Source organism: Ursus arctos, chromosome X, assembly GCF_023065955.2.
Source record: "Ursus arctos isolate Adak ecotype North America chromosome X, UrsArc2.0, whole genome shotgun sequence".
Classification (NCBI taxonomy): domain Eukaryota; kingdom Metazoa; phylum Chordata; class Mammalia; order Carnivora; family Ursidae; genus Ursus; species Ursus arctos.
In genome coordinates this window covers 107,365,981-107,380,777 of record NC_079873.1, presented here as the reverse complement: position 1 = coordinate 107,380,777, position 14,797 = coordinate 107,365,981, and the positions used below count along the sequence as shown (strand labels likewise).

Sequence of the window (14,797 nt, the reverse complement as noted above, 5' to 3'; positions counted from 1 at the left end):
AGTATAAAACATTAATAGACAATTTGAAAATAAATTTGACCCATGATTGAATGTTTGGTGATATTAAGGAGTTATCATTTTAGGGGTGAAATCGTCAATAAGTTTTTTTAAAGTGTGCTTAAAATCAGCATAGGGAAGATAGACACTGGTATTATAATCGGGTTTTATGGTGACAGATGGGAGCTGCACCTGTCTGAGCGTAGCAGAACCCACAGAGAAGTCGAATCACTATGTTGCACATCCGAAACTAACATTGTGTGTCAACTAGACTCAAAGAAAAAAAATATTTTTCAAGTGTGCTTAAAATGCCAAGCAGGAAAAATGAAACCAAATCCTCCCCTTGCATACCTATATACATAATAAATCTCATTTTCTGATACAGAGGGAAAAAAGAACACCTACACCACCATACAGACAGTATATTAGTTACCTATTGCTGCATACGAGTTACCCCCAAGCTGAGTGGCTTAAAACAACAAGTCTTATGTCACAGTTTCAGTGGATCGGGAATGTACGCACAGCTTAGTGGGCCGACTCTGCCTCAGGATCTCTCACAGAGCTGCAGTCACGGTGTCATCTGAAGGCTCAGCCGAGGGAGGATCGGCCTGTGCGCTCACTCATGGGACGTTCACCAGATTCGGTGTGTCACTGGTTATTGGACTGGGCCCCAGTCCTTTCCTAGCTGTTGGCTGGAGGGGCTCCTCAGAGCCTTGCCGTGGTTGCCTTTCTGTGGGGAAGCTCACAAGCTGGCAGCCGACTTCACCAGGGCAAGAAAGCAGGAGAAGAACAGAAGCCATCCAAGAGGGAAACCAGATCTTTTCTGTAACCCAGTGTTGGAAGTAACATCTCATTACTTTTGTTATATTTCATCCATTAGAAGAAAGTCACCAGGCCCAGCCCACCCTGAAAGCCAGGGGACTGCAAGAGGGGACACAGAGCAGTAGGTAGAGATCATGAGACCCCTGGCTGTGACTGAGAAAGCAGCAAAAATTAGATTGGCAGAGTTTTCATCAGCAATAATGGATTCAAAAACATAATGCAAGACTATCTTCAAACTGCGGAAGGAAAATAGCCACCAATGTAGAATTTTATTTCAGGCTAAATTTGGTACAATAAAAGAGATGTTTCTTCAAAAGTCAATGAAAAGTAAATATTTTTTTTTAAAAGACCGTAGCTCTGGAGTAAACAAAATTATTCAATATAGCTAGGATTCTGTATGAAGATAAACTGGTATAACATTCAAGACTAAAAGATAACACATGTTTTTCTGTGCAAAAAATAAGAGCTTACCACCACACCACTACTGAAGAATATTCTTCAGTGGTAGGAAGAAAAGTGATCGAAGAAATGACACAAAGCAGTAAAGCCTATCCCATCGCGGCGGAAAAGGAAACTGAAGAAGATGTCGTGGAGAGGTGATTTCACTGTGGCCAAGGAACATCATAAATGTGACATCAGACAGCAATTGCCACCCCACCTTAGCAGAGGAAGAGATCACTGTGTTAGGTCGGTCACATGACTTGCACCTGCCACGGGACAGGGCTTCTCCCTTCCACATTCCCTTCCTGGAAGGGGCCTTTGGGATGTCATAGGAAAGAGCTGGAGGCCACTGATACAATATCTCACTGGAATTGTTCCGTAAAAGGTGGTACATATCAGCCAGAGAGAGGTTTGCTTCCTTATATATATTTTACTATGAGCTTCCCCTCCAGCTCCATCAAGAGGAAAATGGAAAGGCAGCAACATTTTCTGACTAAGAGAGGCCTATGGAGAGGCCAGAGGAGGGAAAAACCTGAGCAGTGCCCAGTCAAGACGACGTATGTTTAGATTTAGGAAAAGAAAAATAGGGCAAAACAAGACAAGGCAGGATAGTAAAGATATTGTTCCAAATGCTTACAAAGGTTATCTCTGGAAAATGTGATTAGCGATGATTTTTTTTTCTTTTTGTTTCTTTTTATATTTTTTCTTAAATTCCTATGGGAATAATACATATTTTTGTAATAATAAAAAAAAGATGTCTCTTCAAAAATGAAAGAGTAAATTACAAAAACAACCTTTGTCTTCCCAGTGTCCTGAGGGTTTGTCATAGCCTGTTGGGGGGAGAGCTGCTGAACGTGGTAACAGGGAGATAGTATGAACTTGTCTCGTCCCGGCCCCACCCCCACATCAGTTTCGGGTACCCGATGGCAGACATCTTCCTGTGGGAGTCATGAGTGCTGCTCACCCAATGTTTCCGGCCTTCCATCTTCTAGGGCACGTGGCGGCATTGTACTTCTCTATCCTTCTTCGAAGTTTCGCTCGGTTATGTGACTTGATTTGCCCACCAACTGTGAGTGCAAGTGACACGCGTCCCCTCTGGGTGCTGTTTGTTCAGTTGCCCTCCTCTTGTGGAGGTAATGAAGAGATCGCATGCTCAGGTGGAACCTTCGAGGGCCTGAGTCTCTGAAGGGCTGCCATGAGCAGTCCTTCTGCTGCCCCTTGTTGGATGCGTAGCAGGTGCAAACCCCCAGACTCGTATTAGTCGCACCACCCGGACGTGGGAGCTGTTTGTTACTGCAGGCGTCCAGAGATCCTCTTGAGAGATCCCTCCACCCGATATTCTATTGTTATCAGGCCTTCTCGTTTTTCTGCTGACAAATTTAAGAACCAAATGAATGGAGCAGAAAATAGGCCTCCCCCAACATCTTTCAAATGACAAGCTTAAAATCACCTGACGGCTTCCCCTTAAACTTTCAACACTTCACGCTTAGAAGATTTGCTCCAATAATGGCCAGGGCTTCGGAAGGATCTGCTCCTATTATTTACTCACGAAATGTCTCCAGTGCTCACAGAGAGAAAAAAATCTCAGGATTGCTGCACATGAAGGCCTACTTTCCCTCCACACAAATGGCTAATTGCCTTGGAATCCCAGAGGCAGTGCAAGGCAGAAGGGAGAGGGAGAATAAAAGAAAATTGCTTTAAATGGGCTAAATATACCTATGAAGAAAAAAAAGGCAAATTTTCCTACCAGGCAAGTGCATCAATTAAACCTTTCAATGGGGAGATCTTACTTATGCTCTCGGCATTAGTCTGGAATATATATTATGGAACTCTATTTACTCCTCTAATTAATATAAATGAGCGGTTACCATAGCAATTATTGCATTATATGATGCACATAAAACTCTGGCTATGCTTAGAGCTTGGGTCAACATTTTAAATCACTCTTGACTCATCATGAATCAAATGTCCCTTTCTGGATATTCGATGCACGAAGGTTGAGCATTTATTAGTAGTAATGGAATGTAGAATTAATGTGGCACATTGTACCTTCAAAATGCTCCATCCGTATTAACTAGCTAGCCTCCACAGTGTCTGCTTTGTGAGGGACCGTCTCACCCACCTTTCCAACGGGCAACCAAGAAGAGGCCTGCTCACAGGAGGCTCGGGGAGCCATTCGCAGAGAGGCTTGGAAACCCACGGTCTAGAATGCTATTATTTGTCACAGGAATGATAGAGGAGAGAAGAGCGTACATCAAACCAGAGTCTGAGGAAATGTGAGGAGCTTGGAGCAGCCAGGTGGGGGCAGGGAGTGTTGGGGGAGGGACTTGGGCCTAGAACACAGCCTGATGGCTTGGGGCAGCCCAGGGAGGGAGACAAAGGCCCCGCTCTCCCCTCCGCTCAGAGCCAGTGGTGCCTCTCGGGGCCAGTTCTGCAGCAGAGCCCTTCCCGCCAAGGCCCACCGAGTACTCACCAGCCCAGAGCCGTGCTGCCTCTGCCCCGGGACGGCAGTGGCCGTCCCTGCCCCAGGCTGGCAGCATCACCTCACCTTCGGCCACTAGGCAGAGGTGAGCCTCCTATCCACCCCGGTCCTCCCCGCAGTGGGGGTCTCCTGTGTGCTGCGGGTCGGGGCGGTGGTGTGGTGGCAAAGGGGAGCATGTGGATTGACTTCCCTGCCCTCAAAGCCTCGGGCAGGGCCCTCTGCGGCCATCTGGCAGATGGTGGGCCTCCTGGGGCCCCCTGGGCACCTGCAAGGGTCTATTCGTGCCTCGTAAGTATCTCCGTGCTCGAGTGAAGGCGACACTAAATAGCAACTAGAAATCACCCGGGTAGGTCCAGAGACAGATGGCGGAAGAAAGGAAAAAGGTTTTCTATTCTTCTAACTTTCAGAGTCCTTTCCCTGACTTTTCCCTGACTTTTGAACGAGGGGCCTCATTCTAATTTTGCACTGGCTCTCACGAATTGTGGAGCTGGACTGTCCTTACTGCCTCTGTAACTTATAAGTGTGGGGTCCAAGTTATTTAGCTTTTATATGCCTCAGTTTTCTCATCTGTAAGATGGGCCATCTGGGAATCGACAATATGAAATTGCCATTTTGTAGGTCAGAAACGGTCCAATATTCTAATTTTGTGTGATTCAACGTAATATTACCTTCCTCATAGGAGTCCGGGGATACTTCAATGACCAGCACGGGATTCAGAAAGAGGGCCAGCTCATAATAAGCACCGAACTAAGGTTCACTACTTGGCTATTATTAATAGTGATGATGCTATTAGGCCCCTAGAAAGTTGGTGACACAGCCAGAAAGCGACGGGCTGCCTCACCTTGCTGCCCCGGGTGGTTTCCAGAAAGCACTGTGCTCTGCACATCCTGCTGCAGCCTTGGCCCCGGGAAGCATGTCCTGAGCTGACCCAGCTCCTGTCTCTGGGCTCACCCGTCCCCTGTCTCTGGGCTCACCCGGCTCCTGTCTCTGCAGCTGACCTGGCTCCTGTCTCTGGGCTCACCCGGCCCCTGTCTCTGGGCTCACCCGGCCCCTGTCTCTGCGGCTGACCCGGCCCCTGTCTCTGCGGCTCACCTGGTTCCTGTCTCTGCGGCTCACCCGGCCCCTGTCTCTGGGCTCACCCGGTTCCTGTCTCTGTGGCTGACCTGGCCCCTGTCTCTGCGGCTCACCCGGCCCCTGTCTCTGGGCTCACCCGGCCCCTGTCTCTGCGGCTGGCCCAGAGTCTGCAGCCCGACGTGAACACCATGTTTGAAGCACTTGGTGGCATGGCTTTCTCACTGTGTCTAAAACGAGAGGAATCTCTCCGACCTGACAATGCAGCCTGTTTGCACGCAGGGAAGGTGGGAGGCCGTTTGCCAGAAAGCTATTGTCTAAGGAGAAGGAGTTTTTTCCTGTAGTTAGACCCAGTTTTCCAAGGACAGACACGTCTCCAGATTCGTCCTCTCTGATGGCTTCCTTCTTGGAGGACTCGGCAGGATTATAACTGCAATTGATTTCTTTTTATTAGCTGAGGATGAACTGAAAAAGGGTAAAGGTTCATTTTGGATAAATCCTCAAAAGTTCGGGAAAGCTCCCAAGACTCCTGCTGAACTTTCTTAATCTCTCTACAGCTTGGCGTTCTGTGTAATTATCCATATTTGTGAAGGGTAAACTGCTCCTGCCTCCTTCATCTCTGTCACTGCCGATGGCCTGCGGGTCCCAGAAGCCCCTGCCTCTGCCGGCCCACACAAGGTCGCCCCTGTCTGGGAAGCCACAGGCCTGCTCATCCCTGAGGATGTCAGGCCGAAGAGTGGATTCTGTTCAACTCACAGAGCTGGCAGGCGGGGGCCAGTGGGGGAAAAAGGCCCGAAATGAAGGAGGTTTATAAAATGAAAGGCCTTTTGAAAATGAATGGGATACTAAATCTTCCTGGCATGACCTGAGCGATGGTCACCATTTCTCTTACTCACAGAAGAGTGAACAAAAATGTCTTTCCCACCCTCATTGCAAGAATTTCCTGACACAGCCACACCAGCAGGCTCGCTGAGGCATTTTGAGAGGTGTTTTCTCACCCGGCTTTGTCCAAAGACAACGTTGCCTGACAAGCAAGAGAAGGTAGGTAAAGTGACTTTGAAATGCTCCATGCCAAATTCTGTCCTGTCACACGAGGCAGCCGCAGGGGTCAGAAAGCTCCCTGCACTGTCTGAGAAGCCTGGTCCTCATCCCAGCTCTGCTGGTCTCTGGGCCTGGGAGTGAGGCTTCTCTTCTCCGAACCTTGGTTTCTCTGGCTAGAAAACCAGGGGGCAGACCAGCCAGAGAGCCTTACAGGCCAGTCCTGCCTCCATAGGATTAAAGAATTCCAAATAAAATTTTATCCATAAACTTGTATTGACGGCTCTGACCACGTTAAGGAAATTACTACTTTCCTTAATATAAAATAAAGTTTATATCCTTCAAGGCTGGCAATCTCTGCTGTGGACTGAATGTTTGTATCCTCCCCTCCATTCCTATGTTCAAGCCTCAGTCCTCCATGTAATGGCATTTAGATGGGAAGCCTTTGGGAGATAATTAGGTGATGAGGGTGGAACTCTCATGATGGGATTAGTGCCCTTATAAGCGGAGACACTAAAGTGATGGTCTTTCTCTTTGCCCTGTGAAAATACAAGATGGCAGCCATCCGCAAACCAAGAAGAGGGCTCTCACCACACCCAGCCATGCTGGCACCCTGATCTTGGACTTCTAGCTTCCAGTTTCTAGAAATAAGTGTCTATTGTTTAAGCCCATCCAGTTCTATGCTATTTTTGTTACAGCAACCTGAGCTAAGACAATCATCCTTCTAGAGGGAGGCTCTTCAAGTGAGAAGGTTGACTCTCCAAGCTGTGTCGTATACCCTGAGCTGAAGCCCCATTCATCATATGGCCTGCCTCCTCACTCATTCCTAACTCGGCTCACATGCTGGCCATACTGGAGGTGGACAGTGGGCATGGTGGGGCCGTGGGGGAGCGGTTGGGGTGGTGGGGTGGCAGTGGCAGCAGCGGCAGTGGGCCCACCCTGTTATCCATCACTCTGGCTAGAGGCTGGACATAGGACCCGCCCCTTCATCACTTCATAACATAAAAGAGGCATGGCTGGAGCATGTAAATAAGCCTTTACAGGACTCAGGAATAACAACTGGAAATTAACCACAGTAGTCCAGGAATCTAAATAACTATCTTGTAAGCTTTGTTTTATTCCCTAGAGAGTGCCTCGGCCCTGCCCCATCCCAGCTCCGGGACTACATACAGTCTCTACCACAGCGATCTCGGCAAGCACACCCGGGGTTACTAGCTCGGGGATGCACACTCCCTAGATGGTAGACTCAAAAACGTCAGCTTAAAGAGAAGTTAGGTCACTTTACACTCTCCTGCCCTCCTCAAGGTCGCCTACCTAGTTATAATTGTCTAAGAATCCACCTTTCTAGGGAGAGACCCGGGGAGTCAGGGCAGAGCACAGCTACCGTGGACTACCCAGACAACTTGAACCTGATCGCAATGCAACAGAGTAATGGCAACCCTTATAGCTACACCAAGAGCTAGCGTGCATGAGCGCCTATCCTACCCAGACATGCGTCTGAACAATTTCACATCGGCTAAGTAATTTCCTGCTCACAACAAGGCTATGAGGTTGATACTACTATACTCATTTAACAGATGAGAAAATTGAGATCCAGAGAGGGGAAGTAGCTTGCCCGAGGTCACAGAGCCAATTATAACAAAGCTGGGATTCAAGCCCAGGCAATCGGACCCCAGAGCCCACACATTGCATTGTGACACTGTGCCGTGTGATACATCCAGAAACGACACAGGGCTGAGCATACCCTGAGATGAGCTAGTGGGACCAGTCCTCAGACGTGGAGACCAAGAGCAGCAATATAACGCTGTAGGGCACTGAGAGGGTAGTGCCTGCCTCCTCCTGGAGGGTGGCCGGAAGGCATCAAAGATGAGGAGATCCGGAGGTTTAAAGCTTGACACAAGCAACTGCTACGGCTTTCTTCCCGAGCAAGCACACTGAGTCTCCCAGAGTGCACTGTTGCTGTGGGTACAGAGAGTACATTGTTCTTCATCATTTTGGTGAAATTCTACACAGTAGGCCACATTTGATACGTAAAGAAGACATTTGATATGTCAAGAAATTATTGCAGAGCAAAAAAAAAAAAAACAACAGGTGTTGGTGAGGATGTGGAGAAACAGGAATCTCTGCTGGCGGGAATGGAAGATGGCGCAGCCGCCATGGAAAACAGTATGGCCGTTACTCAAAACACTAACACAGATTCACCCTGTGATCCAGAGATTACGCTTCCGGTTGTATTTCCAAAAGAACGGAATCAAGATCTCAAAGAGGTATTTGCACATCTGCATTCATTGCAGCTTTATAACACGCAGACGTAGAAGCGACCCCAGTGTGCACCAGCAGATGAACGGATAAGCAAAATGCCGTCTGTATGTACCGAGTGACGTTATTCAGCCTTAAAAAGGGCCATTCTGTCACATGGTACGACCCGCATGGATCTCGAGGACATGATGCTCAGTGAAAGAAGCCAGTCACGAAAGGACAATAGTGTATGCTTGCACTTAGAAGAGGCACCCAGAGCCCTCAGATTCCTGGAGACAGAAAGGGGTGGTGTTGCCAGGGGCGGTGGGAGGGGAAGTCGGGAGTTAACGCGTGACGGCAAAGAGTTTCAGCTTTGCAAGATGGACGAGTTCTGGAGACTGGCTGCAAAGGATGTGAATATACTGAACAGTGCTGAACTGTATACTTTGAAGTGGTTAAGATGGTCAATTTTATGTTACAGGTTTCTTACCACAATGTTTAAAGAGCCTCCATATAAATTATGGTACTTGTGTTAGAATCCTGATCAAATACAAAACCACCATTTTGAAGTGATGTCTCCTGATTCCTAATGGATCTCTGCTCACACCAATGCTACCTTGATTTCGAAGCCTAACGTGAGACGGCAGCCACATGCACCTGGAATCCATGAATGAACCCACTTTGCCCCTTTTGTTCCTAAAAGCCTTTTCCCCCATATTAGCGCATTATTAGCAACAAGCATGCCAAATGCTTAATTGGGAAGACATAGCCACAGCATAATGATCGATGTGTTCAATGACCATAACGGTATTTATTCTGCACGAGATAAAGATCATCAGAGTCTTGTAAAAGGCCTCAAACATGGAAGCTATTGTCTTCCCATTTAAATTGAAAAGAGGAGTCTATGATCGGTGCTGCATGTTAAGCAAGAAAAGCCCTTGAAAGGCAAAGAATGGCCTCATGAAGTAAAGACTGGGAACCCCCCCCCCCCCCGGGCTTGGCTCCAGCAAACCTTGATCCCTACCAGTGTCCAGTCAAGGGGTCTTTGGGGGGAATGGGGGTGGGGTAGGTTTCTTCACTACGCAGCAGAGGCAGGCTCCATGATACCTTCCATAGGGCCAGTCTGCCAGTCACCATGTACGCATCGAAGTGGAGTCTGGAGGGAACTTTGGCCACAGCTCCTGCTCTCCGCAAGGGCTCAGTCCCGTTGGGGAAGACAGTAATGTACAGTGTCTGAGAGTATGGTTTCTGGAGTCCGAAGCCCTGGATTCAAATGCTAGCCCTTCCCCTTACCAATGATGTGAGATCACAAGTCATTTTCCTCTGTCAGTCATCGTCCTCTGAATTTCAACGTCCTCCTCTGTAAAATATGAGAATAACAGCAGTGGGTTCACAGAGTTATGAGAATGAATTCGTGGGATAATACACATAAAGCTCTTAGCACAATATCTGGAACTCAGTACATCCTTAATATAGTCTTGCTGTTGTTATTGCCCTTGTAAGATGGTGCTTCAAAAAAGGGAAGGCTCAATGGCCTTCCAGAAGTATTTTCCTAGCTTAGATTTCCTGGAAGGGGAAAAGTGAGTGTCCTCAGGAATCACTACACTTGGACGTGATTCAGTCAGTCAACAAGTAGATCCCGGGGACTCATGGGGCTCTAGCCCTGTATGGCCCTGCACGTTGCCAGCCCTGCCCCTCCATCTGCCCATTAGCCATGCTGCTCCGCACTGAGTAGGCCTCTATAAATGGCTGAAGGGAGGTGTCTGAGCACGCACTCCCATGGCTCAGAACAGCGATCTCTGCTGCGTCGGCTGAACCCTCAAACCACTATACCTCCTCACCACGACCGTGGCATGAGGAGCCAGTAGTAGCAAGACCCGAAAGCCAAGCTCTCCCTCCCAGGGCCAGTGCAGGCATTTTTTGGTTGGCCTTAAATGGCCAGACCCCCAAAGAAGGGACGCCTTCCTTACCTGCTAGAGCTTAGTCCCTCCACAAAGGATTAGGAGGGCTTTCCCAGACCAGCTGGACACTACTTTGAGGGCCACGAAGGCAGCAAGTTGGCAACTCACACCCCCACTGACTACCCTAGGCTCCGGGCTGCCCCCGGCCAAAACCAGGTCGTCGGTATCTCTACTAATCTTACACGCCTAGCTTCTCATTCCGACAGCATTTAGCACTTGCCAGGCACGCTTCAAAGCACTTTACCTGTACTTGCTTAGTGCTCACAAACAACCCTACAAAGTTGGTGCTCAAGCAGGTCGGGGCGTCCGGCTGCTGAGCTCCTCCTAGAGACCCAGCACCACCAAGGAAGTCATCTTCCCGGTCCACACAGCGTGCCTTCTGCTTGTGAACCGAGGACAGCTGGGCTGGGGTACAGACGAAGACGCAGAAGAAGCATTCCGTTTGAAATGAGTTGTGGACCAGAGCTGAACCTGGCAGCCGGCGGACATCACAGAAGACAATCTAGCACTGAGATAGTATGTGTGGGGTGGGTGAATGAAGGAATGAACGAAGGAAGCCTGTGAATTTTTTTCAGCAAAGATTTAGGTTAAATGACCCTTGCTACGGTCTGCACGTCTGTGTCCCCCCCTAAATTCTTCTGGTGAAATGCTAACTCCCAGGGCGAAGGCTTTAGGAGATGGGGCGTCTGGGAGGTGCTTTGGTCATGTGGACGGAGCCATCACAAATGGGAGTAGCCTTCTTACAAAAGGGGCTCCGCGGAGATCCCCCTCCCCGTCCCCCCTGTGCGGATACAACAGAAAGTCCAGCGTCCGAAGCTCGGAAGTAGCCTCTCAGCAGAACACGACCAGGCTGGCACCCTGATGTTGGACTTCCAGCCTCCAGAACCATGAGAAATACGTCTCTGCTGTTTATAAGGCACCCAGTCGGTGGCATTGGTGACAGCAGCCTGAACTGACTAAGCCCATCAAACCGCTCAGTAAGCCAAAGAAAAGCAGTGAGGTAAGAAGAGACTTTTCACTTCTACTTCGTAGGACCCAGAGCTCAGGAGGCAGAGATCTACTTCTGTTGGGTTCCCAAACCTCTGCTGGGCCGTGGAATGGGAAGGAGAGAATCAAGGACTCGGGAACAGAGGGGCGCCACGCCTGGGGCGGCCACGTCATTTCTACCAGGACGGTGAGGCTGGGAGTTGGCTCTGGACTTTCAAGGTGGAACTGGCCCCTGCCCACGCCATCCCTTGAGCTACTGAAGGTGAAGTTAGGAGACAGACGCAGGCCTCTTAGAGTCTTGCACCTGATCCGAACCGCACTGAAAGGCCCGTGCTCGTGCTCTTTGCCCAGGGAAGTGCCTTGGCGGGGAGCTGGGCCCAGCCCTGCGCTATTAGCTTCGGGTGTTCTGGGCAATGCGGATTTGGCGTCCCTCATATGGCGCTTCAGTCCGATCCCCGGGAAAGAGCTTTCAATCCCGGTTTCAGTAAACATCTTCCCTCTAACCTGTAAGCTATTTATCAAATATGAATGTGCTTTTTGAAAGGAGTAACTCATTTCCCTGGTGTTTTTGTTCCAAAAATAATTGGAAGTGACAATACAAAGAATTACACATGGAGTTGAATCGTCATAGAATAAATAGAAAGTTGCAAGTGCCCTCGGAGGGCTCTCTCTCGCACGCGGGGACTTCCATAGGCAGATCTGGGTTCCATTATTGATTAGCTTTTAGCTTCTTGTTACATATTCGATTAGGCTGGCTCTCTGAATAGAGAATGAATCGTCCAACTACACATTCAAACATCTTACGAAAGAGTTTCTAATGTGATTTTTAAAAAAGCAAACCTCATTGGGACAAAATTGGAGAAAATGACAGAGTCCGTTAAGCCCCCACTCTAGAATGAAGCTAAAGATCCCTTTTACCCAATTGGGCATGGAGGCGTGTGTGTGTGTATGTGTGTGTGTGTACACATGTATATACATCAACTGCTTTGGGCAACAATTTGAAACGAAGGCATTAGAAGACATTCTGAGGGAATAAATGATGTATAGGACTATTCCTTAAGATTAAGCCATTAAAACTCTAAAATTTATGTTTAAAAGGGGTTTCGAGCTCAAATATCCTGAATGTAGCCAAAAACATTTGGCAGCACACTCTCATTTCTGCTTCCTCTCCCTCTCCTGCTCTCTCTCAGTTTTCCTTTCTTGTTCGTGGATCGGCCTCAGAAACTGCACGGGCAAGGGACCAGGGAAGCTCGGAAAGTTGTGCTGGTTCTAACGGTCCAATGCCAAAGCAGCGAACTGGAGGTGGCCTGTTTATTCACAGCACTCCTTACGCATGATCCCAACTGCAAAATCCCAGTTGCTAGACGGAACCCCACTTTCGTAATTCTAGAACTTATTTCTGCTGGTTAGAGCAGCACAGACAATGCTCTGGTGTTCCTCGAACAGACAGAATAACCTTTCTGAGCACACTCTGACGATCAGTGTCTGAGTCCGGTTTGTATTGCTGTTATAACAAATTCCAACAATTTAGTGGCTTCAAACAACACACATTAAGTTTTTTAGATATTTGTTTATTTATTCGAGAGGGAAAGGGAGAGGGGGGAGAGGGAGAGAGGAAGAGAGAGAGCGAGAGAGCAAGTGAGAGAACAAGAGCAGGGGGAGGGAGAAGCAGACACCCCGCTGAGCAGGAAGCCCGATGCAGGACTCGATCCCAGGATGCTGGTGAGATCATGACCTGAGCTGAAGGCAGACGCTTCACCGACTGAGCCACCCAGGGTCTCCTACAAATTTATCATCTCATAGTTCTGGAGGTCAAAAGTCAGACTTGGGTCTCACAGGGCTAAAGATCAAGGTGTTAGCTGAGCTGAGTTCCTTTCCAGAGGCTCCAGGGGAGAATTAGTTTCTTTGTCCTTTCTGGCTTCTAGAAACTATCTGCATTCCTTGATGTATGGTCCATTCCTCCATCTCCAAAGTCAACAATGTCACATCTCTCTGACCCTTCTTCCATCATGACATCTTCTTCTGACTACAGTTAGGAAAGTTTCTCAGATTCTAACAACTCATGTCCCTTTAGCCATAAAAGGTAACATATCCACAGGTTCTGGATTTAGGACATAGATATCTTTGGGGGCCAGTATTCTGCTTTCCAGAGAGCGCCATCGTTTTCATTGTTTTTTTTTTTTAAAGATTTTATTTATTTATTCGACAGAGGTAGAGACAGCCAGCGAGAGAGGGAACACAAGCAGGGGGAGTGGGAGAGGAAGAAGCAGGCTCATAGCGGAAGAGCCCGATGTGGGGCTCGATCCCGTAACACCAGGATCACGCCCTGAGCCGAAGGCAGACGCCCAACCGCTGTGCCACCCAGGCGCCCCTTCATTGTTTTTCTTGTGGTGGTGATGCCAGGAGAACCTCCTCGCTTCCAATGGATCTTAAAAGAACAACAGGGCTTACTCTATCCAAGAAACTCAAGGAAGAGCTTCTTGCCTCTTGGCCATCATGGTGGTCATTGAGTTGCTCATTGGCCAAGGCCTAGAAGCAAGGTGAGAAGCTTATCTAGTCAGCTCTGATGGGTGGGCCGGCACACTTAGTCCCCCTCAGTGTTTGTGGTCCATGACACAACGTGGCCTCTTAATAGCTCCTCCCTCTCCTTCTTAAGATTAGAAATTGTTTCTGCACGGATGGACATTTTCAACTTTCATAAAATTGTACTTTGAAAGTTGTCTGTTGTTAACAGATATATAAAACGATTGTGTACATTTAACATAAAAACCACATTTTCTTTTGCCAAATTAGCACATAGCATGTTTTTGCCCTCACTTGATAAATACCCTTTTCCATTTAAATGCCTACTAAATCGCACCATAATTGTGCAGAGTGAGGGGAGCAAACTCAGCTGAGGGGCCATAACCACCTTCCAAGCCCGATTATGAGGCTCTCACTGAATCACGATTCTGTGGCAGTCCAAACAAGTGTAGGTGTCTGACGTCGAGCAGGAGATCAATTGCCTTTTTCAGCACCCGGAAGGTATGTATTTGCCCCCCGAAAAGGTCTTTAAGTGATAAAATATTTCACCACACAAACTGGCTAGTGGGGGAGGGAGGAGGCCTTAATTCGCAGTAGGTTCAGCGTGGGAGCTGACAAGGGCACGGCCACTCACGTAGACAACCCGGGCTGCCAACTCCGGAGGACTGGTAACGTCTTGTGAATTTGGGCAGCTCAGACTGTATAATTCAGGCTGAAAAAATAAATAATCTCCTTCTCCTTCATTTCCTGGGTAATTAAGGAAAGCACTGACTTCGTGGCCTGTATGATTACAGGCCCGGAAACCCGGCCTCAGGCTGTCTACACAAGTGCCAATAAAATCACCTGAAAAGTGAAAAATATCAGATAATTGACTGGTGGCTTTGTCAAACAACTGGTTTAAATTATTTCCTTCCCCATCCCCACCCCGTTCCCTCTGAACGGATGAGAAGAGGTGACTGGGCCCGGGAGTGTCTGCTCCTGCACCGCTTGCTCTGCCTCAGGCGCTCACACCCCTGAGCTATGGAAGATGCTGACGAGGACACTCCTGGGTGTCTGTCCGGCACCCAGCAAGCTGGCTCTCCCGCTCGCCCAAACCTCGGCACACCACCTATTCCCTCCTGTGTCCCTACTTCACTGAGGAAATTGAGACCAAAGGGCATGGACTTTACCTCAACTTTCTGCCCTCTGCCCATCTGCTAGAGTATCTTCTAAGCCCACTCTGAATTCGGTCCCTCTT

General features: G+C 48.5%; 1 long non-coding RNA gene across 3 annotated transcripts in view; it reads right to left on the bottom strand.

Annotated features, from left to right (window-relative positions):
* Positions 1-9,114: 9,114 nt before the first annotated feature.
* LOC123002294 (uncharacterized) overlaps positions 9,115-14,797 on the bottom strand; it is a 60,789-nt gene continuing 55,106 nt past the window's right edge. For 2 of the 3 annotated variants that reach the window (XR_006412055.3, XR_007188355.2), the window contains one exon: positions 12,621-14,403. This is a non-coding gene — a long non-coding RNA (uncharacterized LOC123002294). Of the gene's footprint in view, positions 9,450-12,620; positions 14,404-14,797 lie in introns of those variants that run through there. The other variant, XR_006412056.3, reaches the window with a different exon arrangement.